This window comes from Microtus oregoni, unplaced genomic scaffold, assembly GCF_018167655.1.
Source record: "Microtus oregoni isolate MIOR12 unplaced genomic scaffold, Mior012 000009F_ref0000495, whole genome shotgun sequence".
In the NCBI taxonomy this organism is placed as follows: Eukaryota; Metazoa; Chordata; class Mammalia; order Rodentia; family Cricetidae; genus Microtus; species Microtus oregoni.
In genome coordinates, this window is record NW_024543068.1 from 9,840,981 (window position 1) to 9,862,949 (window position 21,969).

The window sequence follows — 21,969 nt, forward strand, 5'->3', positions numbered from 1 at the left end:
TTGGAGTCATTGGCCCCGAGTCCCTTGGAGCCTAGAAAACGACTTTCCAGCTTCAAGACTGAATCTTTTTCTCTCCCCACAGTTGGGAACAACCGCTACCCACTGGGCAGAGAAAGGGCGCCACCTCCTGGAGAGATTCAACGCTAGGGCCATATATCTCCCTGGCTTTTGGCCCGAGACCTTGAACATCAACAGGCAACTAAGTCATGGAACCCTGCCTCTGTTCCCCAGTTGGGTTGAAGAAAATCTTTGTCCCTACGGTCACGTTTGGATGCACAACTGACTGAATGTTGTACTGAATTTGCCATATGTTTTTAATCACTTGGAAAGAAAAAGAGAGGGTGAGACGGTGAAAATGCAGGAGAATGGGAATCAATAGTAAAATTATCAAACCGTCTAAAGAGGGAAGTTATTAGAGACTTCACTGCTGCCACCCCGACCCCGACCCCAGATTCCTTAGCCGTGTTCAGCTGTGCAAGAAAACAGTGGAATTAAAGTCATTCTGTGGTGCTAGAAATAGAGCAGCAGACGTTGTGTCTAAAAGGCAAGATGTAATTAGGGATTATATAATTTGACCCTTAATAACATAAAAGCCTGCGGTTTGGCTTTCACACATTCCTGTGCCTTCTTTTTTGAAGTGTAATGTCGCAGAAGTAAAGGTGGCAGCAGCTCTGGCCCATAGCACGGGTCACACAGGAAGTATTCAGACCCCGTTGCCAAGGCACTGATAATCGTGGGACCCCAAGAATGGCACCATTCGGAAAGGCTATACAGGCAGCTTGTGTCCCATGAGGTTAACTCTTGGGAGCCCACGGTTTCTGATCCAGACCTATCACAGTCTGCAAAAGCATCAAGTCCCCCGCCCCAGCAGAAGCGCCACAACACTCCCTGAAGAGACGCACTGGCCACGGCTGCGGATGCCCCGTCGAAAATCACGGAACTGTCGAGAAAGCTAGATCTGTGTCCTTAGCTAGCTGAGACTCGGTTTCCTCTTTAAATGTGACTATGTGTGAATCTCCCTGACGTACCCTTTCTTCATTCTTATTCGGGTTAAATGAAAGACTTACCACCTCTTCAAGTGGAAAAGATGGTAAGAGGAAAAGAAGAAGCTGGGAGAGGGGAGAGAGAGAGAGAGAGAGAGAGAGAGAGAGAGAGAGAGAGAGAGAGAGAGCGAGAGAGAGAGAGCGAGAGAGAGAGAGAGAGAGAGAGAGAGAGAGGTTACAATGTGTCAAAATGCTGATAGAAATGCTTTGTCTTAAAAGAAGTCATCCCAGGACTGGATAGTTGGCCTAGCAGTTAAGAGCACTTGTTGCTCTTACAGAGAACCTAGGCTCAATTCCCAGCACCCATGTGGTGGCTCACAACTATCTGTATCTCCAATCCCAAAAGATTCAATGTCCTCCTCTGGCCTTTGAGGGCACTAGGCACACATGTGATACATAAAACATGCTTAATAAAAATGCAGAGATAGATATTCGGGTTCCATCTGAAGACCAAAAGGCAACAGAAATAAATGGAACTCAGAATTCCCCCCCCCCCAGAGAAGGGGCCAGTCCACTCTCATCACCCAGTCAGAATAAGCTGTTCCTGCCAGCCAGCATCAGCTAGAGCCACCAATGATATGTTCCCCACGGGCAGGCGCCATAAGAGCCAGAGAGAAAATGCCCAGACTGTGGGAAAGAAACCAAAGGCTGGATAAGGCCAGCTGGATCAGGGAGGCAGTGGAAAGAGAAGCCAAAAGTGTGTCTCAGAAACCTGAAGCTAATACCAAAATACATTTGCCAAAGAAAATAACCACGTCTCCCTGCCATTATCTAGGTGAGCGACACAAGATTGTTGGATGTGTACTGTAGAATGCAGCATCCTCAAAAACCAAAAGGTAACAGTAGACCATCCTCCCGCACCTCCTCTCAGCCTCAGTCACAGAAATCTCTGAGCACAGAAAGACCAGCTCCTCCAACACCAGACACCAAGATGGTAACAGGGACTGGGTGCAAATCAGCCGATTCTAGAAGAAAGTGGACGAAGTCACAGAAAAACTTCTTGTTTAAAGGAACAAAGTGACTTAACTAGGTCAAAGTGCTGAGCATGGCAGCCCACACACACACATACACGCACACACCTATGGGAACTGATGTAAAAGACAATCCAAGGCAAGGAAGTACCTGCACCATCCCTAGGAGGAAGAAAAAAGAGATGCGTATTTGAATCACAACAAAATAGATATAAGAATTGCAAATGTGTATACACTGAATCTTCAGGCTCCCAAAATCATTTAAAAAAATAAACTACATGGTATAAAAGGTAGATTAATCCTGATACAATAATGTGGAAGAACCTGAACCCCAGTACTCCACTCTCCTCTTAAGATAGATGTCATAAAATACAACAACAACAAAAATCAGAGCTAGGTTATACAGTACATTGACTAGACCTAACACATATCTGTCTATTCCAACCCCCAAAAAACAAACAAGGAATATACATTCTTCTCAGCAGTGTATGGAACCTTCTCTAAAATAATCGCTTTAGAGTTAAGCCTAAACAAACACACACACACACATAACAGTCCCTTGTATCTTATCAGATCACAGTGAGATAAAACTAGAAATCAACAGCAAGAGGAACTATATGATCGAACAATACAGTTTGAACAAACAGTGGGCCACTGAAGAAATCAAGGAGGAAATTGAAAACTCCTCAAATCAAATTAAAATCAAAGTACAATCGACCAGAACCTGTATTAGTTTTCCACCGCTGTGGTATAGCTGTGTGATCCAGGCAACTTATAGAAGCAAGTTATTTTTCTCGGAGTCCATGATGGCAGGGAAGCATGTCAGCAAGTAGCGGGCAAGGCATCTGGAAGGGTAAGCTGGGAGCTCACAACTTGAACCACAAGCATGAAACAGAAAGAGTGACTGGAAATGGTTCAAGACTAAACTCTCAAAGCTTGCCTCTAGTGTCATACTTTCCGACAAGCCTACATCTCCTAAGCCTCCCCAAACAACACCATCACTGAGGACCAAATACACGGGCTCATAAAGGACTTTTTTGTTCAAAACAACACAGAACATATGAAGTACAACAAAGAGACTTCTATGAGAAACATTCATGGCTATAAATGTTCACATTGAAAAAAATCAATAAGAGGGGCTGGAGAGATGGCTCAGCGGTTAAGAGCACTGCCTCTTCTTCCAGAGTTCCTGAGTTCAGTTCCTAGCAACCACATGGTGGCTCATAACCATCCATAATGAGATCTGGTATGCTCTTCTGGCCTGCATGCAAGCAGGACACTATATAATAAATAAATAAATAAATAAATAAATAAATAAATAACTCTTTAAAAAAAATCAATGAGTTCACAGATAAATGAATAAATGACGCTCAAGAGCAAAGAGAAACAAGAAACAGACAAACTCAAATGCAGTAGAAGACAAGAAATAAAAATAATTAGGGCAGACATTAATGAAACAAAGACTGAAAGAACAACACATAGAATTAATCAAAGAATTAGTTTGAAAAGATTAACAAGATTGAGCAACCCCTTAGCCAAACTAACCAAATGAAAGGGAGAGAGGGCCCAACTCAATAAGGTTAGAGATGAAAAGGGATTTAGTACAGCAAACTGCAAGGCAACCCAAAGACTGGCTAGAGAATACTTTGACAACTTGCATTTCAAAAAACTGTAAAGTCTAAATAAAATTAATTCACTCCTAAATATATATGACCTACCAAAATTAAATCAAGAAGATATAAACTCAGACAGATCCATAGAAAGCAAAGAAATTTAAGCAGTAGTTTTAAAATCTCCCCAAAAGGAAAAATCCAGAATGAGATGTGCTCACTGCTGAATTCTACCAAACACCAATATTTCATGGACAAAAATACAAAGAGAAAGAACAATATAAAACTCATTCTACATCTGGTGGTAGTGCACATCTTTAATCCTAGGGAGGGGAGGGAGGTGGATCTCTGAGTTCAAGGCCAGTCTGGTCTACAGGGTAAGTTCCAGGACAGCCAGGGTTATACAGAGAAACCCTGTCTCAAGGAGAAAAATAAATCTACAAAGCCATTATTATCTTGATACCAAAACAGGATAAGGATACAACAGAAGAAGAAACTATAGACCAATTTCTCGAGTGAACCTAATGCATTCATTCTCAATGAAATACTTGCAAACCAAATTAAAAAGAACCGTACATAAAGCTTTCATTCAATAAGTAGGCTAATGAACTGAATAGGCAGTTCTCAAAAGAAGAAAAACAAATGGCTAATAAATATTTTTGGAAAAGTATCCAACATCCTTAGCCATCAGAGAAATGCAAATTAAGGCTGCTTTGATATTCCATCTCACACTAGTTAGAACGGCTAACGTCATAAAAACAAATAACAACAAATGCTGGTGAGATGAGGGGAAGTAGGAGCCCCTGTTTAACAACCGTTTGAGTGTGGACTGCTGCAACCATCATAGAAATCAGTGTGGAGGCTTCTCAAAGGGCTAAAATTAAAACTGCCATGTAATTCAGCTATGCCACTTCTAGGAAGGTACCCAAAGACTGAGTCCTACCAACATACTTGCACAACATCCATGTTTAGCGCAGCCCTGTTCTCCGTGGCTAGGAAAAGGAACCATCCTAAATGCCTATCAAGAGAGAAACAAAGTTTTTTTGATGTGGTCCATATATACAGTGCGATTTTATTCAGCTGTAAATAAAACTGGAATTGCGGCATCTCCAGGGAAATGGATAGAGCTGGAAATCATTATATGTAGTAAATTAACCCAAATCCCAGGAGACAAATACTGCATCATTCTCCTCTTATGTATGGATCCTAAATTTTAATTTTAACGTACGTGCACATGTGTGCAAGAGGTAGAGGCCATAAAACTAGAATGTGAGAGGCATAAGGGAGGTCATAAGGGAAGAAAGGGGTCACACACGCGACATGAAAGTGGAATAGAGGCTTCTAGAAGAGGAAGGCGACAAACTACAGGGGCAGTGGGACTGGAGAAGGGAGCCACAGAAGAGGATCGACCAAAGCAGAGTATGAAAAGGCCATTATGAAACCCCTCTACCCTGAATGCTAATTTTAAAAGAAATTTAAATAAAGACTAAGGAGAATTTGGCTGTTCTTCAGAAGACAAAAGATTCAGAAGCTAGAGGAATTGATTTAACATTGTGAATGTATGTATACATGGGTTCATATGTCATGAGAAGCACCTCAACTTTAAAAAAAATAATGGAAAGTATCAATAACCCACACTAAGGAGTTATCTGTGCCGCTGTGTGTTTGCTGGGCATGGAGAGCCAACCCTCAGCTCGCCATTGTCCCTGATCTCCAGAGTATATCTAGGGCAGCAAAGACAGGGCTAAACTTTCCAGTTCACAATCCACACCCAAGAAGGACATTTTCACAGACTCTCTTATTAAATACAACCATCTAACGTAGTAGAGACAGTAGTTGTGGGGAAATAAACAGGGCCACAGCAAAACACTCTATGTGTCCATTCTCAATACAAACTCTGTCCCTAAGTCTGCCCACAATCTGCTTGGGAAGGACTGACCACCTACAGACCTGGTACAGTAGATGTAGCTCTTCACAAGATGCGTCGGTAACACCTGCCCTCAACTCTCACCCCTGACTCCTCTGATCCCAGGAGACCCCAGTCCAGCAGTAAACTGTCAGTCTTTCCCGAGCCAAGAGCTTGTGTTGTGTTTGAAAGCAGCAGTCTCCATTTCCCGTTCCGAAAACCTTTCACCGCGATATCCTTTGAGTCGGGGATTCCAACACAAGTCAACAACTCCTTCAGTTGGAGAGCCGTTTGATTTTCCAGTGGTATTTCATTCACGTTGGCACCAGGGATGACTACTTTAATCTTGTTGGCTACTGAAGAAAGACATGTGTATGTATCTTTGTACAACAATCCTCTCTTTATCTTCATAGGATTCATTCTAAAATTCTCAGTGGATACCTGAAAGTCTTGGATAGTACTGAATTCTGTACATACTATGATTCGCCTATATAAAACTACCTATGATAAACTTTAATAAATTAGTAAAGCACAATAAGAGACTGAAGTAACAAGAGAATCATAATAATGTACTATAATAACATTTATGGGACTGTGGTCTCTCCCTGGAAAGAGTTAAGGCAAATATTAGTATTTAAGACTATAGTTTATTTGGAGTAAGTAAAGTCTCAAAATGCAAAACCATAAGAGGAGGGGCACAGTCAGTATGTTGCAAGGGACACAGAGTTAGTGTCGTGAATGCTGATGGGAGTTAAAATAAGCCAAACGGTGTTGTAGCACACTGTACTCATGGAAGCTTCTGGGTGGTACAGTGCTAATACAGAGAAACGAGAAAGAGAATGGAGCTGCCGTGCACCCCCAAAAGGACCCACACCACAGCCCGCGGTATGAAGAGTTGGTTTGCTTCGATACCCATTATCAGCCACAGGAAACAGATGAGATGAAGTCGCAATGTTCTGTTCTACACTACGTTCACATTTAGTTTACAAACTGTGCTTGTTTTAGTGTTGTTTCAATACTGTAAGCTCAGCTCAGACTTAGTTGCATGCTGATACATATTTAAAGAACAAAATTATAAAAATCATAATGAATTTAAGCTCTGTAAGTCAGGGAAAGTGTAACTTGCCTTTTGAAGCAGGTTGTACGTGAATCAAAACGAAAAACACGGGACAGGTTAAATGGAGCGTTCAGAATGGTGTGTAGAAGTGGGGATTACCATTCCATCTATGAGACAGCACTGTGTCCTGGCTCCAGTAAGGTGGAATGCGTTCACTCACCTTCTTTCCCACTGAATGCTGCATCAGCTGCGGGCAGGACCTAGGGAACTGCTGTCCTGTCCCTTCTCCTCTCTCAAACATAATTGTCAGCTTGCTGTTTCTTTCCAGTCTGGTCCCCCAGCCTGAGCTCAATGCAGCTCCAAACTCAGAGGAGGCACTGGGGTACAGAGGCTAAACCATAGGAAACACCTCTTAGTCTGACTTGGAGATTGAGAAAGAGGGCTCCCAACTCTTAGAAGCAGTGTACGAATTCCTAAATGTTGAGGTTTTTCCTTCCACTTTCTCACATTTCAACTCAATAAACAAATAAACCAGTTGTAGTTAGCAACAGGTTCCCACAGAAATCAAGCCTTGGAGGAATAGCAACCTTCCTCCAGGACTGGTGGAGATAAGGCCCAGGAAAGTGGAGTAAACACCAACCACTCACTTTCTCTGTGTGCCCACCAACTGCTGGATCCCAGATATGAGCATGCTTGTTGAATGGGTAGCAAAATAGCATAAAGGAAAGATTAGCGATCTAGAGACCAGAAAGCAATATCAGAGAAAGAGAAGGTCTTCCTTAGGCTGATTATGAACCCTTAGAATTTGGTTACATGAATCTCATTCCAATCAATATGTATGTCTAAGTTGTAGTCACTGAAGGAACAGACAGGCCACCAGGTCCAATATGTGGCACACACATAATGAGATTCAATAGCACACAAAGGATTTAAAAACCAAATTGACATGGGAACAGTAGACTATGAAGAGCTGGGTGCATGGCTCAAATGGTAGAGTGCTTGCCTAGTATACAAAAGGCCATAGGTTCAGTTCCCACCACACACACACACACACACACACACACACACACACACACACACACACAAAAGAACAGGGAGGAAGATAATGTGGGGACAGTCAAAAGAAAGGGAACTAGAATTTATACCCTGAATTTGACCTCGCTATTAATTGCAAATTTTTGTAAAAACAAAAGCATTTTCTATGAGGTTTTGAAAGGTCCCAAGTCTCAAAATAAAATACTTTAAACATTGAAAATTCAATCCAAACTTATTTAATCTGTGAGGAATCAGAGAATTTTCAACTCACTTGAGAAAGAACAACCAATTAATCTGAATATTTACATGGTATAAATGACAGAATGGTCTGAAAATGACATGAAAGCAACAATTAATATGAATATGTGTCACCAAATAATTACTAATACTTTGAAAATGAAGGTATTAAGAAAAATCAAAAGGAAAGTTGAAAACAATAGATGTGGTATCAATTCAATAGGAAAACCCACATGACAGAGAAAAGAGACAACAAACTGAAAAGTAGAAAGATTTTTAAGTATGCAAAATCAAGAACAGAGATATATTTATAACTTGTTTTCAATAACATTAATCTTCAAAAACCCATGGAACTCTAAACATGTGGCGTTTGTGCTACTCTGTAAAACTAACCCAAGGCTGGAAAGGGGTTAAAGAAATGACAAGAAAATCCCCAAAGGATAAATAAGCCTAAAAACTCAAAAAGCTCAGCAAATCCATAATAGAATGAACTCAAAGAAACATGTACTTAAACATAGTCAAAAAGTAAAAAGTAAATGTAAACTGTGAGTCTTAAATGCTACCAGATGGGGAAACAGACATTACAGGAAAGCAATGGATCAGACAGCTATGGATTTGGTACTGGAAACCATAGAGGCCAAGAGGAAGTAGCATAGTATATTTGTGCTTGGGATTGAACCCAGGTCTTCACACATGATAACCACACAGGTTTTCTATCACTATCACACAGACTTTTAAAGTACAGAAAGCAAAATGTAGTCAGCAGATTCCATACCAAGCAAAAACATTCTTCAAAAACTAAGGGAAAATGAAGCTCTCCAATAAAATAAAAGACAATACATTGCCATAAGATCTGTTCTAAAGGAATTGTTGACACTAGTTCTTCAGACAGAAAGAAAAAATACTAGAAGGCAATCTGGGGAAGAAGGATGGGTGACCATCTGGTTGTGGTACACTCTGCTGCTCGTCTCCTCACAGGTCTGAGGACCAAAGAAAAAACCATCACCTCACCTGGTAAGGCATGCAGTGTAGGCAGAAATTCAGTATAAGACAACTATAGCATAAAAGGAGGCACAGAGGGTCTGATGTACTGAGATTTCTGAATTCTACCTGAAACAGTGAGGTTGTGATTCTAAGTAATTTGTGGATGCTGAGTGTGTGTGTGTGTGTGTGTGTGTGTGTGTGTGTGTGTAACACTCCCTAGGGCTTTAGAAACTACATAAAGGCATCTTAAAAAGTAAACACACTAAAAATATATCCTTTTTTCAAAAATGCAAATAAAAGCAAGAAAGAAAAACTAAAGGATCAAAACCAAGAACATAAAACCAGAAAACAAATAATAAAATGGCAAGCATATGGTGTAACATAACAGAAATTACAGAAGAATGGTCTTATTACACCAATTAAAAGATAAATGATAGATAGATGTAGTTTTATATATCTATATTCCAGCAATCAAGAGGCTAAGGCTAGAGAATCACAAGCTGAAGGGTAACTTGGTCTTCAGAGTAAAACGTTTTCACAAAAAAAAAAAAAAAGAACAAATAAAGTCGGAATACATTTTTTAAACCTGTGATCCAACTATATGTTCACCATAAGAAATTTGGTCATGTAATGAATAGGTAGGTTAATAATAAACACAATGAGAAAATATACCATAGACTAAACAGAAGAAAATTCCAGTGACTATATCAATATTAGACAGGAATTATATCAGAAATGAAGAAATTACAAGGGTCAGTTCACCAGGAAGTAGTGACAATCATAAACATGACAGAACAGCAGATCTTCAAACCACATGAATCAAAAATTAATAAGAACTGAAATGAGAATTAAGACATTTTCTAATTATAATTAGAGACTTCAACACTTTTTTCTTAAAGATAACTAGAACTAATAGACAGAAAATAAATAAGAAGATAGAACAGAACAACACCATTAACCAAATGGGTTAATTAGCATTTCTACAACACTCCTGCCAAAAATAGCAGAATGCACATCTTGGACCATCACAAAGACAGAACACATTGTGGGCCATAAAATAAACCTCAACCACTGAAAGTAATGGGGGGCATACAAAGCATGGTCTTGGATCACAAAATAACTAGGGTAGAATATAGTAAAGAAAGATAAAAGGAAAATCTCCTTTGGGAAGCTAAACAAGAGATTCCCAAGTAATCCATAGGTTAAAGTGAGCATTTCAAAGGAAACTGAGAAATAGCTTTAGAAAAAGTGGAAACAAGCCCTATGGGTTTTGAAGCATTAAGGCAATCCTTCCAGAGAAATACACAACACTAAATATCGATCTTAGAAAATAAGCAAAATCTAAGTTTAAAAAAAAAAATCTAAGTTTCAACAGTGAGAAACGAGTTAAAAGAAGAGCAAAATAAACTCAGAATAAACAAATGGGAGGAAATAGTAAAAACACCAGAAACAAAGGAACTGAAAATGGAAAAAAAAAAACAAAATCAATAAAACAAAAGCTTGTTAAATACAAAGTTCTAGCAAGATTGGCACAGTAAAAGAAGAAATAAGACATACCAATTATCAACACCAACATCAAACAAGGTGCCATCAATACAGACTCCACAGTCATTAAACTGGTATTAAGGGAACATTAAAAATAATCCTACACAAATAAATTTGATAATAAAGATGAGATGAAATGGGTCATCAAAAAAAACACAAAGTATACAGTCATCCAGGTTTAAATCATTCTAAAATTATTAAAGAAACTGTATTTTTAGTTTAAAATAGTTTTCCAAAGATGTAATAAATAGAACTACATTGTTTAATTGGCAAACTCCACTAAACATTAAAAGTATCTATTCCTTAAAAGAGGAGCATTTCATCTCAGTTTATGAAGCAAGTATTGTGCTGACATCAAAAGCAAAGATGGAGAATAAAATTAAAAAGGAAGGGAAGGAGGGAGTGAGGGAAAGAGGAAGGGAGGGAAGAAGGAAGGAAGAAAGGAAGAAGGAAGAGAGGGGAGAAGGAAGAGATGGAGAGAAAGAGACACACATCAAGATTCCTCAGGAGCAAATTGAAGTAGGATAATAAAAAAGAATGATATACACAAGCAAATGCAGATAATTCTGAAAAGTCAGTGATCTAAGAAAGAAAACCTCATGATCCTATCAATTGATAAAAAGCCCCAGCTGACAAAATTCAAGATTTAGGAATACAAGAGAACTCCTTCATCAGGTCTCAGGGCATCTACAGAAAACAGGGGAACATCACATACTCCCAATCATATATTAAATATATTCAATCAAATTTCCAGTGAGATTCTTTTCTATATATTTAGGTGTGTGTGTGTGTGTGTGTGTGTGTGTGTGTGTGTGTGTAAAGGAAATAAATTACAGCTCAAGCAATTTATCGATTAAGAACAGGATTGGAGGAATCATACTGATTTTAACAATGGCTATGAAAAGACAGAAGTCAAGACACTGTAATACGAAGAATGAACAGTTAAAGGAAGAATTATTTTTTCACACAAGTATCAATGAAAATGAGCAGAGTCCAAAAGTAGGGCGAATGTGGCCAAGTGAGTCTTGACAAAGACTTAGACACGATCCTGTAGGGGACAATATCTTTAGCAAACAGTATTGTAATAACTGAACATCCATGTGCTAAAAATATCAACTTAAATTTTATACCGCATGTGAAAATTAACTAAAGTATCTCAGGCTCCAAACATAAAATGCAGAACTGCAAATGTTATAAGAGATATGAATGAGAATCCTCAAGTCCCAAATTTCAGCCAACATCCTTAGATTTGATGCCAAAGGCATAAAGTTACTTTTATAAATCTGAAAAGTTAACATCTTCAAAATGTATTATCTGCAAAAAATAATAATAATTACTGTTCAGAGGATGAAAAAGACAAGTTACAGACGAAGAGAAAATATGTCAAAATCACATATTTAACAAATGACTTGTGTTCAAATATGTCAAGAGAAAAAACTATACAATAATGAAACCACATACCTTAAAGTTAGCAAAAGAGTACAACTAACACCTCTCCAAAAAGGCACACACATGCGTTCCCTGTCTCTCTCTCTGCCTGTCTGTTTCTCTCTCAACATCATTAACCATCAGAGAAAGACAAACACCATGAGGATACACCACTGAAAGTCTTTTAGACTGAGATAGTTAGTCTAAAAATAACTAAGAACAAGTTGGTCTTAAGAATGCCAAGTATTGGGAAAAATGTGGAGTAGCTAGAATTCTGAGACCTCACAAAATGATAAGTCCACTCTGGAAAGCAGTCTGGAAGTTTCTTATGAAGATAAGCATGCCCTTTAGCATATGGTTTAGGATTCCCATTTCTAGTTCTTTACCACGGAGAAACAAAAACTTATGTTCGTACAGAAACCTGACCACAATATTTATAGCAGCTTTATTCATAACTGCCCAACTGAAAACAACCTAAATGACCTTCATTAGGTGGGTGGGTAAATAAACTACGGCAAAACCATATAATGGAACACTCCTCCATAATTTAAAAAACAACACACGACTTAAATGAATCTCACAGGCATCATCCTGAGCAAAGAAGTCAGTCTCTGATGGGGACATCCTCTAGGACTCCATCTACATGATACTCTCGAAATCACAAACCTAGTGTGATAGAGAACAGACAACTAGGTCCTAGGGGCTAGGGGAAGAGGAAAGAATGTGACTGCAAACCAAACACAAAGAAGCTCTGTCCTTACTGTGGTAGCATGCTGTCATTGCGCATTAGATGCCAAAGGTCGCTCCACAAAAGACTCACGTATGGGAGGATTGAGTCTAAGATGCTGGTTGGCATTGAGAGGAGATTCGATCATGAGGATGCTGATTTCATTCCAGAGTTAATACCCTGATAAGTTCATGCCTGGGCTGCTAGGAAGTGCGGCCTGGCTGGAGGAAGTTCCTCACTAATGGCATGTATCTGAAGGTATTGCTGGCCCAGCCCTTTCCCGTCTGTCTCTTTCTGCTTCTTGGCCATATGAGCTGAGTAGCTTTGCTCAAATGCACACCCCTGTTGCTGTTATAGTCTATAGGCTTCATGGAGGCCCATAGCAATAGGACAAGTCAGCCATGATCGCAGCTCTGAAATCATGACCCTGAATAAATTCTTCCTCCCTTAAAGTATTTTATACCAGATATGTTGTCACCATAAGGGACTGATCACGACATGTGGTTACACGAACCCATTTATGTGTTGAAGTCAATATAGATGTAGACACACAAAAGGCCAATTTTACAATATAATAATTTTTATTTTAAAGCATGAATTCTCAACGTGTGGTTGCCTATCAGATATTTATATTACAATTCGTAACAGTAGCAAAATTACAGCTATGAAATAAGTTTATGGTTGTGGATCATCACAACCTGAGGAACTGTATTAAAGAAAGGGTCACAACATTAGGAAGGCTGAGAATCACTGAAAGGAATATGAACCTAGCTGGATGTGATGGCTCATACCTTTAATCTCAGCACTCAGAAGACAGAGACAGATGGATCTCTGTGGGTTTCAGGACAGTCATGGCTACACAGTAAGGCCTTGCTTACAAAAATGTGTGGGCTGCCATCATAAGCCAAGTGTCTAGGTTCAGAAGCCATTGCAGAGCAGAGGTCTCCCTCTGTGGAGAATCTAGCCACAGCTACTCACAGTATGGTTTGACTTTTTGGTTTTTCTAACTCACAATGGCCTGAGAGTGAGAGGCATTTAATAAGAACTGCACTTCAGATATAGAATGTGGATCGTTTCCTAACTAAATATTTATGGTAGAATACTCAATACTGGGCAACGGCAGTGAGCAGCTCCCAGCTAGTCACATGATCTCGGGGGAAACATCCATGTTCTACAATTTCGCTAAGCCATGGTGCTTATTGGGTTCTATGTATTCAATGCATTTTTTTACTTACAAGTCTCATGACAAGAAAAAGGGGAAGATATAGGTTATAACTTTGTGACAGAGGACCTGATGAGCAGGCATTCGGCTGTGGATTCAGTCCCCAGCACTGAAAGAGAGAGAGAGAGAGAGAGAGAGAGAGAGAGAGAGAGAGAGAGAGAGGAAGGAGGAGGAGGAGGAGGAGGAGGAGGAGGAGGAGAGGGAGGAAGAGGAGGAGAGGGAGGGAGGGAGGGAGAGAGAGAGGGAGGAAGGAAGGGAGGGAGGAAGGGAGGGAGGGAGGAAGGAAGGAAGGAAGGAAGGAAGGAAGAGAGGGAGGAAAGAAAATGCATATGTCTGGGGGGAAATGTTCCATCTTCTTTGTCTTATCAGGAAAGGAAAAAGTCTGCAGCAAACTTCCTTTTCCATTTACTTGACCAGAACTGTCATTTATGTCAACACCTAGCCTGGACTAGAAGCTGGACTGCTGCCCTCTAGATCCTCCACATGACACCTGGGCCTCACTGATGTTAGGTTGGCAAAGAAGGGAAGCCGTGTGCACTGCTTCATGGTGCTGCTTCCTCCTTAATACAGATGAGAAAACTTGGCTTATAAAAGACAAATCACTTTCCCAAGTTCATCCAAGCAGGTAAGAAGACCCGCTGACTACCCAGCCTGGGTGAAGCTCTGAATCTCAATGCCTCTCTAGGACGAAGTTGACCCTATGATCCATCCCTGTCCCAAAGGAGCAAGCCACCAGAATTTGGAAAGCTAAGGGAGATGCCAGTGCCAATGAGAATTCAAGTCCTAAAAGACAGATTTAGACAAGAGCCTCAGGGGCATCCTGCCACCTGCTTCCCTGGAGGTGGGCACAGCCTGCCTGTGAAAACTGTGGTTTGCCTTCCCTGCCTCTCTCCTGACTTCCGTTATCCTTCTTGGACAGGCCCATCTCATACCTGTAATCACGGCACTCGGGAGACCAAGGCAGGAAGATGGATGTGCATATGAAGCCAGTCTAAGCTACAGAGTGAGAGTCTATCTCAGAAATAATAAATACATACAAACATGCATATATACATACATACACACATCATTAAAACTGTCCATGGACCAGAGGTAGTAAAGAAGCTAAACTGGGAAATTGTGCCCCTCCGGCTCCCTCCCCACCCCAGCCACTCTAGGTACTTTCTTAGCTTTAGTCTGTCTATTCCTGTTTGTTTCCCCAGGGACTATTGCTGTGGGATAATGCTCTTCTACCCTGTAAAGATTTGTCACTCATATTGGTTTAATAAAATGCTGATTGGCCAATAGCCAGGCAGGAAGTATAGGCGAGGCGACCAGACTAAGAGAATTCAGAGAAGGGGAGAGCCTCAGTCTGCAGTCGCCACCTGGACAGCAGAGGAAGCTAAGCCACTGACGTGGATGGGAGCTGGGAGCTCTAGTTTTTCTCCGAACCCAAGTGGCTAGGTTTGGGTTTGAATTTAGAGCTGGAATTCCAATCCCAAATCTGGCCTGGGCTGGTGGCTAAAAAGCTTCAGGCAAACAGCTTTTTGGTAAATTTGTGCCCCCCAAAATTGGGTGCCAAGAGGAAGCATGATTAAGAAAAACTCAGGGATAGAAATTGGGATTCAACCTAAAGATCTGAAATGCAAAACAGCCAGCCACTAGCTCTCACCTCTACCTCAGTCCAAAGTGGTGATTCTGCCTCCAGGAACCTCAGAATGTGTCACTTGGTTCTTTCTATGCTCCAAGCCTACTAGAAACAGAGAGAAGGAGCCCCTTATCTGATAATTTATTTCCTCCTGGAAGTAGAGTCTGCAGCCTTAACTGTTATAGAGGCTAGGTCAACAATAGAGTCGTAAACACAGTGCCATTACACAGTGTCATAACACAGAGTTACCAGGGTGTCATAGTCTATAGTGGCATTTCACTTGCATTTTAATAAATAAAGCTTGCCTGAAGATTAGAGAGTAAAACATAAAACAGCCCCACTGGTCAGTCTTCCACCAGGCAGTGGTAACACTCAGCTTTAATCCCAGTGGCTACACTGGTTGCCATAGAAACTGGGCGGTGCCTGACTTTAACCCCAGGAGTGCATACCTTTAATTCAAGCCCTAGAGAGGATTATAAAATGGGAGGAGACACATTCATTTCACTACTGGGGCAAGCACTACAGGTTTCATCAGAGTTCTCCCAGAAACCAGATTCAATCGTATGAGTTGGAAGTAAACAGTCTGAGCTCCTGGAATGGGCCTGACCGGAAAGAAAGTAGGTCCTTGCCATGAGGAAGTCACAGATAATGATGTACTGTGGGCTTGTATTTTGCTGAGCTGCTTCAGAACAGGGCAGATCTGGGTCTTGAGGGAGTCAAAGGTGCAGGGACTTGGGACAGAGTCTAATAGGTAAAGAGCTTGCCTTGTACACATAAGGACCTGAGTCCAATCCCCAGAACCCACATTTAAAATAATGTTTAAGAAAGTAAGAGTGATGGCTCACATTTGTAATCCCTGCACTGGGGAGACCCACAGGCTCTCTGGGTACCCAGCCTAGCCTAATCCATGAACCCCCAGTCTCAGTAAGAGGTGTTATCTCAGAAAACCAAGGAGGACAGCACCTGGGGGCTACTGAGATCACCCTCTGGCTTCTGCACAAATACCTGCTTGTGTGCACATAATTACACAAACAGAGAGAGAGAGAGAGAGAGAATCTCAAAGGAGGGGGTGGGGAGATGGCTCCGTGGATAAAAATACTTGCTGCACAAGCATGAGAGCCTGAAATAGATGCCTTGACATAAAAAAAAACATAGGCATGGCCAAAGTTAGCCCTGGTATTAGAGGACTGACCTAGCAAATTAGTCATCTCATGCTTCAGTAAAAGATCCTGTCTCTAGGGAACAATCCAGAGGCTATTAGATACCAGATATCCTCCTCTAGTCTCCATATATATATATATATATATATATATATATATATATATATGTGTGTGTGTGTGTACATATATATATGTATGTATATATATCCACCCATTGTACCACACACTCACACACACACACACACAAGCCAAAGGAATAGTGTTGTGGTTTAGGCTGTGGGCAATGAACAGATTTTCTAATACTTTGGTCATGTTACCATGCTACTAAGTGTCCTGCTTGTATGCCCATCCCTCTTTCAGAATGCCTTGTGGGCAAAGAACACCTTGTTCCATCTATAAGTGATGTTTTCCATGATCCAAAAGAGTTTCTGTAATATTATTGAGTGAGACCCTCATGGCAGATGAGGAAGGATTAGCAAGTCCAAGGATTACTTGAGAAAGAAAGATATATTGCCGTGGGCCTTTTCATTTGGACTTCAGTCTTGGTCAATATCAGCATCTTACAGCAAGTCGATAAATCCAAGTATCAATCGTAGTAGTAGTGTCAGAGCTGGCTGCAGGCAACGTAGTTTATGGACAATTAAGACCTTGGATGAGGTTTTAAATTTGCTGGCTTTCCCCCCGTGGGATTTGTCATGGCTTACCCAGCCAGATCGATTTGATGCATCACCCTGGGGAAGGAGGAAAGGGTTGTGGTTCTAAGAGTGAGTTCATTTCATGCTAGTGCTATGACAGAGGCCAAGGGAAAGTTTGCAGAAGTCACAATCACCAAGCCAACTGGTCACCCACAACAGACAGAAAAGAGGGGCTTGTGACTGGCACTTAACAGTGGGATCTCTAGCATGTCTTCTGGGGGGGAGCATGCATGATTTGGGAGTCCAGAGGATTTCCCAGGGGCTACCATAGAATGCTCTCATGGACCACAAAGAGGGTCCAGGCATGGGCAATGAAAGCTTTCCCTCAAGTCTTCAAAAGCTTTTTGTAACTAAGAATGTCTTCTCCTCCTAGAGCGTTTGTATCAGTTTGACTACAAAAGACACATAAATTATCCATCTTCTCCCCAGCCATCTGCAGTGTGCCCTGATATCTCCTCCCACCCAGGGCTCCAGTTCTGTTCTTTGAGCTGTCTTATACTTCTACAACCAATGGAGATCAACAGGACACCATTTCCATGACAAGACCTCAACACCTCTGTCTACTTTCTCTCCCTGTGCCTCATCAGAAGGGAAACCCAAGCCTTCATGAACCAGTGCAGAGAGAACAGCTGTGCCATCCAGATGGGGTTATCCTACCCCATCAGCCTCCGACTGGTCTGCTTGCTGACCACAGATGCATGAGAAAAGCCATGCCCTGCACTGGAGACCAGCTCAGATCATCAGGGCTGGCTGACCCACCCCAACCACAACTGCAGTCATTGTTTTAAGTCACTGACTTTTTGGCCCTGATTTTTCTATAGAGTAGTATTGTGGCCAAAGACAACTGATACAGGATTATTTGTAAACTGAGAAATGCCCAGGGAAAAATCACCCCAGGTAATGAACTTGGAGGTTCTTGATTCTCTGAGGACCAAAATCCTAATATTGTTAAAAGCCAAACTTATACAATATGCACACACAATAACAACAGCAAACACCAGGGCAGTTCATCCTCTGTTCAGATCGATTGCTAGCAAATGAAATCACTGCTGCCATTCACTTTTGTCCAGTTTAGCTCACGATTTCCAAAACTATCACCCACCTTTAGCTTCAGAACTCTGGACAGCACTTGGGGGGGGGGGCGTGTTTTGTTGTTGGTTGGTTGGTTGGTTGGTTTTTTGCTATGATAGAGGTGACCTCTGAGTTATTGAGCCATTTGTGGCAGGGAATGCCATTCCAGCAGGAAAATATAGCCATACGTATATTTATTTTGCTGCTGCTGCTCTAACAAACCACCATGAGCTTGATGTCTTAGCTAGCACAGATGTATTGCTGGACTATCATCCTACAGAATAGACGTTTCTTTAAACTAAGAATTAAAACATCAACAAGGCTGTTCCTCCCTGGAGACCCTGGAAAGGAATCTTTCTCCTTTGCATTACAATCCTCTAGGTTGCCTGCTTCCCTTAGCTCATGGCTGCCTCGTTCATGTTCAAAGCCTGTGACAACAAACCAAGTCCTTGCTATATCTCTCCGACCTAGTCTCTCACACACACACCCACATCCACTTTTAAGGACTCTGGGGATTAAATTGGATAATCTAGAAGTCCATAACTCTAACCATAGCTGCAAAATCCCATTTGATTTATAAAGCGCTTTTATAGCCCAAGATTAAGAGACAAGGAACTATTATTTTCTTGTATATCTCTATAAAATTGACATACATACACCCAAAATTCCATAAATGGGCTTGCATTGGACAAGAAAAGAGAGAATGAACCATACCAAAGGCATCCTGTCATTTTTCTGTGAAGTCTCAAGGTATTTGTCTCTCTGAGATACATCTTCCCTGCTAAGGAATGGCCTCTGGCCTCCAGTTCAAGGGTAGGATTAGATGCCCTCACCGCAGCAGGGGTATGGCTCTTCATCATATACTAACATTACACAAACTTTCCAGGGGCTACTGAGGTCCTCATGGTAATTCAGGAGAGCCAGGAAGAAGGTACCTCACACTCTGCAAACAGCCAAGCTATTTCCTGATTCCCCTTCTGCTGAGTATCGAAGACACGCAGGGATGGCTCTGATGAGATTCTACCCCTGCAAGGGTTTGCATCTGAGTATTATGCAAAACAGACACATAAATAAATGACTACTTGAAATTTTAGAGAGCGAAGAACATCAAAGAAACAAGAAATGTGATGAGCGTTCAGAGCAAGAATGACGGCAGAGTCAGGGAGTGGAGAGGGAGAAGAGGAAAAATAATCTCGAAAGGTTTTCATAAGATTTCAAGGACGCCTGCTATAAATTTAAATGCCAAATTTTACGGTTTAAGTGAGGACAGATGTGTCTTTCTTCCGTAAAGGAGCAAATAGGTATTTTAGACTCTGAAGTTCGTATGGCCTCCATTGCAACTTGGTTTTTCTACTGGGGAGAAAAGCAACCACGGACTGTTAGGACATCGGCCTGCTACACTTTGATGCCATATCGCACAGCCTGAATCTGGCCATTGCCCCTCTGTGAGACAGAGTTAAGAAGCAGTCTGTGCTGTAACTTGACAGCTCTCAATTTATGGTACTGAGCTCTCCTGTGATCTTTGTTAAGTTCACTACCTTGAACTAAATCACATGATAGAAACTTCCCACAACCCCTGGCGGGTTCTACAAGGTCAGGTCTTGCCTTTGTCTGCTTCTTTGGTCTGGAGACTCCTTGGGGAAGATTATTCTAGAGAGAGTCTCTGAAGGCTTATCTCTCCTGCCTGCAACCATTTTTTCAAGGTTTCGGTTCTCTCTGTGTGTGTCTGTCTCTGTCTCCCCCCTCTCTGTCTGAAGGAAGCTCCTTTCCAGGCTGTAAACGGAAGTTTCCTCTCCCCTATAAGGTCCCATCATGTTTTAGCTCTCCATATATTATATTGTTGCTATCAATTTCTCTCCCTCCCTCCATGAGAACCAATCATAGCCCCGAGACTTGTTCATTCTAATAAACCTCACTGAAGGGAGTTATGTGTCCACTTCTTTTCCAGATCTACTGCTGTTATCTTCTGATCATCTATCTAACATACACAATGTGTGAGTGAATAAGCACAACTGTGCCCCAATAAAACTTTATTTGTAAAAATAGTTGATGGTCCAGATCGGGTCTACAGACTATAGTTTTCTAATTGCCATTTGGGGCCATGCTATAGACATCCAACAAAAGCTAGAATAACCATGGAAAATGCAGTGCTTTTGATGAGCTGTGATGGGCAGATAGAACTTGAATATTCAGTAGGAATTATCAAGAAAAATGTGAATTAACAATTTTCAAAAGACATTGCAGAAATCAGCCCTTACAGGTTTTAAATAGAGAATTTTAAATGGGAGAAATTCTTAGAATAGAGCTAGTTTGGGTAGGCTTATTTTAAAGAGATCCTTCCTTGATGAATAAATAAAGTAACTGAGATTGAGACAATGGGAATGAAGGACCCAGGAACTATTTTTAAGCTGAAAAGTGATTAACATGGAAATATATTTTGGATCACTAAGGGTGAGAACCATGAAAATTGCAAAGCAGAGGTCTTGAGGGTTTTCCTTGTAAACCAAGGCAAGACGGTGCATTGCTTCTGTTCCCCCACCCAGCAAGTGGCCATGACACCACCTGCTTCCAAGGCCCCCCCAAAATAAGAACCCTGTCTATATCCCACACATATATCAGTATTCAGTACGTTCCATTTGACTGCCTTGCCAAACCCAGGACTGTTGCCCTGCAGTCTCTGCAAAGAGCCTCTGCCTCCATCTCCCTTCCTGCTCTCTCCTGGGCCTCCCTGCCCCAGAGCTCCCCCAGCCAGTGAATCAAATGTTGTAACAAATGAGTTACCAAAGGCTCCAATATGCTTCTCATGGTTATCCTGGACAAGAGAAAGGCAGACCCGACTTGGAGCTGGGACCTTGTTAGAGTTTGTAATGAGCTAAGGGGAAAATATTTCTGCCTGCTTAGAATCCCGAATGAGCTGCTGACTGTGGCAAGCAAGAAAGGCCAGCTTCCAGCCCCCGGCCACCCCATTCATACCTCTGCCTGCTCTCCCACAGAGCTCTAGACAGGAAAGGGCTCCTTGTCAGCAGTTAACATTCATAGAAAACCAACACCAAACAGCTCCAGCGGCTCCCGAGGGTTCCCCTCTGCCCTAAGAAGATGCCTCCATCTTCTTGACATTTCATGTACAGAGACCTCTACCACCTGCTAACATCCTAATGATGCCACTTGGACCTGTCTGGAATTAGTCACAGGTGCCACATGGGTCCTGGTGATGTCATCACTCAGAGAAATGGAAAAGGAAGAGCATTGGACCAGCCTCCCAGAAACATAAGACCACGGGCCAAATTCCCACAGTGACCAGTTAGGATAAAGTTCCAATTACCAAGTGTTTTGCTCAGGTTTAAGCCAGAGAATATTTCTGATATCCCCGCTTCCTTCCAGTTGACTGGTTTCAGAGACATCTGGATTAGTTACAGGGTAAATTGATTCAGCACAATGATGAATCTTAGAAGGAAAATGAAAACTCACAACATGTTTTAGAGGTAGTTCATGGTCCAGTAAAAAATATATATGGATTCAGTCTGGGGTTCTGGTTCTACTTATGTGCAGATGGACCTGAACTCTTGAGAGAGCAAAAAGAAATATTCTGTGTTATGAGAGAAGAAAAGAAGATATTTTGTGGTTGCAGGAAAAGAAAGTAGTGCAAGATTT